Source organism: Haliotis asinina, chromosome 16, assembly GCF_037392515.1.
Source record: "Haliotis asinina isolate JCU_RB_2024 chromosome 16, JCU_Hal_asi_v2, whole genome shotgun sequence".
Taxonomy (NCBI): domain Eukaryota; kingdom Metazoa; phylum Mollusca; class Gastropoda; order Lepetellida; family Haliotidae; genus Haliotis; species Haliotis asinina.
In genome coordinates this window covers 5,787,953-5,795,792 of record NC_090295.1, presented here as the reverse complement: position 1 = coordinate 5,795,792, position 7,840 = coordinate 5,787,953, and positions in this window count along the sequence as shown.

The following is a 7,840-nucleotide window of genomic DNA, read 5'->3' as shown; positions in this document are numbered from 1 at the left end:
TTTAGCAGCTTTTAGCAATATCCCAGCAACATCAAGGGGTGGGGTGATACCAGAAAATGGCCTTAATACTTTGTATCCATGCGGGGAATCGAACCCGGGTATTCGGTGTCACGAGCGAACGCTTTAAACAATGGACTACCCCACCCTCCCTGGATTATAGGATTTTTCAACAGTTCATTTCATCAGCAGATGAATTATAGGTTCTGACTCTCACCAATGTGCCCAACACATCACATCACCATTTAAATAATAGACACTGGTGTTAAATATAAATGCCTCTGACTGTTTATAACACGGTTACTGGATAACAAAAAGAAACTTTCGGGCTTATTCATGACCATATGCATCACATGTCCGACTTTCAAACGTGAGCATCTTAAGTTCCATTTCATAAGAAATAGAATTGCACTTATACATTTATGCACTTTCATTTTTCAGCAGAACTTACATTAGTTGCAGTTAGAGTGGAAATAACACGTCACATCCTGAGAAACAACACTGTCTCAGCAATGGAAGCTTAACATTTAATGACGTGAAAAGGAGCGTGGAAAAGTTTCACTTAACAATGGGAATTAACACTTAACACTTACCCCTAGGGCATGTTAATCAATATTGTCAAGTGACACTAGTGCGCTGATATTGATGAACTGTTATTTAATTTTAGATTATTACACATTCAATTTTTTGGAACATCAAAATGGAAAATATTAATTAAAATGTAGTTTCCCGAGAAAAACTCTCGTAAAACGATTATATCTTTATACCGCACACTGTTGAGGGTCATTTACATTGATTCCTTAATGCGTTCAGTGTACTTTTCAATGGTAATTGCAAATTTATTAGTTGCTTGTGACATTAATAGAAGTTCCATCGGGGTTGTGATATGATCGATTTTACACTGGCATGTAAATATGTCTCACATCTATTCGTCTCATACGGGGGCTTCCGCTTTCATTCGGTCCACACATTATATTAGGGCGTCATGTGAGATCCAACTGAGAGAAATATACATTGCACCAAGGATTCATACGGACACAGATATTTAAAAAATACAAATTTCACTGAGGTAGAAAGATGCGCATGTAAAATGACTGCATGGTTCATTCAGAAGCAATCTTCCACACGTCAATCTGTTAAAGCTGTATGCTGATATAGTTTCGTAGAACTTTCTTAATACATGCGTTCTGCAATAAAGATTATATTGTTGCCCCAGTTGCTGTGACGTAATGGAAAATATTTATGTAATTCGTTTTTCTATTAATGTAGTCATATGACTACTCCTGCCGTACTAATAACGGTAAATTAAACCCAAGTTCACTTACATGAATATTCCTCGTATCCCATAGTCATGGCCTCAAACAACTTAAACCCATTCGACCCACTTATTGGAGAAGATTTGTTATACATAGGCTAAATGGTTCAAAGGCGTGACGGGATAAATACACATTATTTGGGTATTAAATATGAAATCGGATTGGCTAAACATCGTGACACATGACTTACTGCCCACAGGTTGTGATATGCAATAATCGTGTGTCACTTTCATAGATTATTTATCGCCTACAATCTCTGGCTGAAGTATTTACCATCAGAACTGTATGCGCTGGCGTCAGACGAACAAAGTTTCTGAGTCTATTAAACCATAGGTACCGTGCAACCGCTTTGCAATATATTCACGGTTCTTTATAGAACTTCATATCCAAACACATCGACCGTTTCCACAACTGTAATTACGCCTTAATGAGAACTAGTCGCCATGATGGCTCCTATTCCATGCTGTGTGTCTATATCAAGATGGTTGATATGGAACACTTTATTGGGTCATAAATGTGCGATATCACCAAAACCATCCCCAACAAAACCCTTTACCGGTGTGGTGCTACAAGAGCCAGCAATCAGAGGGATGAGATGATTATACGCATGAACTAATATTGAATATCCCACATCGAAACGGGAAAATCGAAGAGGAAACCAAATGTATATGATGTCACGATTCTGTTGATTTGACGAATGCTAAGTGCACGACATTTCAATGCCAGAAAGAGTCTGATTCATATGCAGGGTGTTGGGGAAAACATTGGTATGGATCATCATCCATTCATTGAACCATAAATTGTCATATTGTCATATCGTCATCAGACGCACTCTACAGTGTTATTTAGGAAATATAAGTTTGCAAAACATTCATCTCACGTTGAAGTGGTGCATGGTAATTTCTTGATGGGAGTTGTTTGTCACAGCAGAAAGAATGTCCAGACAGAAATTTAAGGGGTATTTCGTTCAAATGGATCAGGGCTTCGCATTGAAAGGGCAGAGTAATGGGCGATGATCATTCCAGTAATGAATACAGTGTGTTCTTTATCACACATTTTCACTCTGCATCATTACATTGCACATGAAACAGATTACGATTATTTGTGTCAAATTTCCATAATGAATACATACATTCTGAAGCTATTTCTGTCGACTGGAGCTAATACCCACCTCGGTGCCTATTCCCAAGCTTTGTTGGAACTGGTATTTCTGTCGTGGAGTGTTTCTGAGAGCATCTGTTCATGCGACCTTTCAGTGGCTTTGTTTCAATACGCCTGCTTATCCAAGATGCGTGTCTGCTGGTGTTCTTCAAACATCAATATACTCATGAAAATAATATTGGAATGGTATCTCTTTGATCTATATACAAGGAGTTCTGGGTGTTCTGCTGATTCTGTTAACAGTCTTACTACAAGGAAACCGTGAAGCTATTTTTTAACAATCGCATTTGAGAATCAATGTGATTGGCTTTTGTGATGGCAATATGAATACGTCTAGATAGATAGATAGATTGACAGACAGACAGACAGACAGACAGACAGACAGACAGACAGATAGATAGATAGATAGATAGATAGATAGATAGATAGATAGATAGATAGATAGATAGATATTCAAAGGCAAGCCAAGCGATAACCTGTATTGGTGCGTGGAAATGTCTAGTAGACACTGTTTCCACATTTCTACCATAAAACCATGCTGGAATATTGCTGAGTGCAACGTAAAACTAAACTCACTCTCTCGAAGAATAAATACTTAAAGAACCTCCGAAAGAGCTAGGGCGATTGGTCCCCAAAAGTTACTTGAGATGGGCACGAGGAAGGGATGTTATCAACACAGCGACGTATTATCACAGATTCACTCATTTTTGTGAGTCGCAAATGCTTCAAAGCTGACCAGGCAAACTTTAAGCCATTCCATACCGCCACACAAACGCTGAGCGAAGTGAGTGAGATAAGAAAGAGGTAATGGACAGTGAATGAGTGAGTTAAGATTTTAAGTCACATCGGCAATATTTCAGCCATATCGCGACTATAAACAAGGTATGATTTTACAATAAATAAAGGTGAATTATCTAAAACATCTGTCAGCAGAGGACAGTAACACAACTAGTTGATCACAGATTTCAAGTTAAAAGTAGTAAGTGACACTAGATCGTTTAACTATAGATGACAGTATAATGCAAACAACAGGCTGGATATTGCTAGCAACTGAAGGGAGATCACTATGGCAGGGATCATGGGGATTTACACTACTTTAGTATCTCTGTATGTACCCTTGCTGGATTTACGTCCTCCCATCAGGTAGTTAATGTACAGAGGCCCCTGGTTATGTTTTTGAATTGGGAGTAAACTCTCGACTTAACAAATGCGACATTTCATGACTCTTTCTCAATTCCCGCAGTCTGCCGAGGCTGTAATCACCGTCAGTGTGAGCGAGACTGATTCACTGGCATGGAACTGTTTTCCATTTACACTATCTGCCCATACGTTTTGCTTGAACAACATGTGTTTAAAGTAATTGTAGGGGGCTGCTGCCCAAACCGTGTTGATACTTTCTGTAAAACACCGGGTTCAGAACAGTTACTGCTACTGTTAACAGCTGCTGAATTAGAAGTGAGAACTACTAAAACGAATCATGTGAACATCCAAGATATTTAACATCTACTCAGATGGTCGTGGCTTTGGATCTCAGTGAGGAAACACAAAACCAATGACCGTTTAGATTAACGGCATGGAGCTGTTGCAGATGTTGCTAATTGTCGATAAATGAGATATGATACCATGCATGAAACTAAGATTAATGACACACTATGTGTGGAAACACAAAACCCGTGAGTGTTTAGATTAATGGTATGGAACTGTTGCATAGACAGTGATGACATGTGATCTGCCCTCTGGGTAGAAGGCAGCTGTAGCGGTTGCTAGTTGTCCATGAATGATACCAAGATTAATGATGCTGTACATATCAACACATCAACATCTCAAACACCCCACACATATAAACGTTCTAAAATACTTCCTTCCAGTTATGTCTGTTCCAGAACTCAATGGTTCTAACATCTAATAGCTTCCGGTAAATTATGACAGTCTCCAATACTTTCAACGAAGTAGTGCTAGTTCTTTGGAGTTTGCTGGTGGAAAGGAAACTGGTCATGTGAATATAAGAGCAGCTTCACAAGAAGGGGTGTTCATCTCCGAAATAGAGGGCCACCATCATATTAAGACTGTAGTCGTCAAACCAAGTAAATGCTCATATAACTATTCAGATATGTTGTCCTGTCTCCCATTCTGCGATTTAACTCGCTTACGACACCAAATGGAATTTATTGGCATTGAATACATTTATTTAACAGCATTTGTCAAGTTTCCGTCTTGTTCTTAACCATGCCAAAGAAGTCATATTGATTATGTCACGAATATACAAGGATTCTACACCGGGACGGTAATGGGATGGTTGTGTATGTTACTAGAAAAAGGTTTGGGAAATCATGACACGCTAGTGAGACTCATGGAAAGACAATGCAATATATTTCTTAAATGTCAAGGAACTAGTTGAAATGTCAAGGCGTGTGTTAGTGAATGAAGTGTCCATGTTTTGTCAGCTCATTTCCCTGGTGACGGCAAGCTGTAAACAAGTGGTAGTGACTCTTGAAATCAAGGCACATGCAACTTGGAAAATACAAAAGAAAAAAATGTCTACCTTAAATATCAAATTTTCCAGGTCACCTGTAAAGTGGATGACTGCATCTTGCCGGTTTCTGAACATTCTGACTCCTTCTTAACCCTGTAAACGGTTCCTGTGTCCAAAACATTTATTCATACTTCATGTTGTCAATATGTTTAGTGCAAGAAAGACAAACAGCATTCATATTGCAAGGCTTTTAGAATCAATAATGGTTTTCTCTTTAGAAAACCTCATGGAATTTCAGTGAATTCTGTCTATTGTTGAATGTACTCAAGGATAAAATTGCACTAATATGTTTAGTGCAAGAAAGACAAACAGCATTCATATTGCAAGGCTTTTAGAATCAATAATGGTTTTCTCTTTAGAAAACCTCATGGAATTTCAGTGAATTCTGTCTATTGTTGAATGTACTCAAGGATAAAATTGCACTAATATGTTTAGTGCAAGAAAGACAAACAGCATTCATATTGCAAGGCTTTTAGAATCAATAATGGTTTTCTCTTTAGAAAACCTCATGGAATTTCAGTGAATTCTGTCTATTGTTGAATGTACTCAAGGATAAAAGTAATACACCCTTCTGTAGCAGAGAATCATAACCACAACGACGGCTCTGATGTGATTTCAGAAAATCAAAAGCAGTTTAACTAATGACAGTAATAAATCAGCTTGTTATTATAACTTAGAAACAGATATGTCTTGTTGTGAACGTCCAGAATTATTAGTTAATAACACACCAAACCATAAACATTTTCACCTAACCACCTGCCGATCTGTTAAGACAGAAAGAAAATACTGTTAAGGGAATTGGGCGGATGAGTAAAATCATCCTTCAGAGAATATTCTTAATATTTTCATGAAAACTTTACTCTCTGTGGTGTGCTTTATGAATTGAAATCATCTCTTCTTGCCTTTAATGCGATTATGTTTCGTGCCATTGTGATCACATGGTCCATGTTTAAAACCCCCTGTATGGAATTATGGTTTATCATCTGAACGTGCCAGCTATTAACTGTTAATGTAATAATCACAGAAATTCTCACTTTTTAACCAGTCCCTTTTACTTTCAAAGGATTTGTTGTAAAGTCAGCCAATCCGCAAAGGAATGAAGAGAAGGTACACGTTGCTTCCTAGATACCTTTAGAATTGTCTTTTTCCAACAGTTGACGCAGCACCGTGATGACATAGCTAATGTAAGAGACAAACTGGGAGACAACTTTACTTGCTGACTCCATTAAATCATGACAATAGAAAAGTTGGTTTTCTGAATGTGCATTCATCCCCGAAACTCAGATCTAATACATGTGCAAGGTAGTTCCACTGATTCCCCTTGTGTAACTGCAATGGAGGCCAATAATTTCCCACTCTTGCAAGTTGTTGCTCAAGAAAACTGCAAACGCAACCATGCACAATTCTTCAAATCAACAGCTGACCATGATTTCCTATAACGCAACCATGTTTTCTGAACATTGTACTGTTTCCGGCATTTCCGCTATTCACGATTTTCATGATTTTATATATTAGATGCATAGTCATATCGACTCTTTAACACTTTAGTAATGTTTCTGCGTTGTGAAAGTTTCTTGATTCGTGAGCATGTGCAGTGTTGCCCATTCACTCATGTTGATCTCTCACTTTAGTGTTCCTTACTCATGCATGATTACCAACATCTGGTGAGTATATTTCTTGAAACAGTTTTTTCTATGCATAAGACGATGGTGTTATGAATCATATCGGCGTGCTTTAGAACAATCAGAGTTTTGTTCCAGTTTGTACTTCTTATTTGGTAACAAGCCCTCGAGTCTGATGTTTCCTGAGTATGGCTTTCTGAAGGTAACACAAAATCGTGCTCTGTGTAAGTTGACCCAATTGTGCTTGGCATCTTTCATATATTGTTAGACAGGACATTTTCGTGAATGCTACTGCCCTGATCCTCCAGCCAGGTGATGAGGGAAGAGGACGGCGAGAACGCTAATTACCACATTGCTATAAAATGTAATTCCACGAAATAATATTATTCGAAAATAGCATATCAACATAAGCATTCGTTCGAAAATTCCTTCGGAAACATGACAAAATGTTAACCCATGACAAGAATAATTCACAACATGCTCTGAATGCCACGTTTAATTTCCGGTTGAAACATGAGATTGTTGCACGTGTCTTGAGGCATACCTTTCTATATGCGTTCATGTTATAAAGTTATGTTAAAGAACTGGAGGAACTGTTACCTAAGCCCTATGATCGCTTCAAGGAATGGCCGTGGTTTAAGACCACATTGTCATATACAATGACTGAAACTTCATCAACAAGATACTAGAGATTTGAAATGGGTATCCTGTGCTTTGCAAGTTTAATCGTTGGTAAGAATAGCTCAGTTTCAAGATGGATACTGCAGAGGAAAGTGTCCTACATGTCCCTCTTTTCCCCGGTATGATATCTTCCACAGCCACAAAACCTGGGAAGCATGATCTAGAAGATTTGATTTACAATATCTAAACCCACAGTCGCAATTTGGTTGTTTTCTCTTTATAGGTATTTGCCCAACATAACTCAATATCTAAACAGGACATCGATTGAGACACATAGTTTGCAAATTATGCGAAACAACGCGTTGATTAGATATGTACATACACTCTAATGCAGGTGAAGGCAAAATATACATGTACGCTTTTGATAGATTTCAAGGCAGGAGAAGTTTCTGAACAAACAGCCAAATAAAGATTCGATGCATTTATATGATTTACAAAGTCAACAAAACATTCAGGGAGACCGGCGTTAACTCAGATAGCCTGGTTAGGAGCAAAATGAGTTATTGTTAAAGCATGTGTATTGTCTAAAA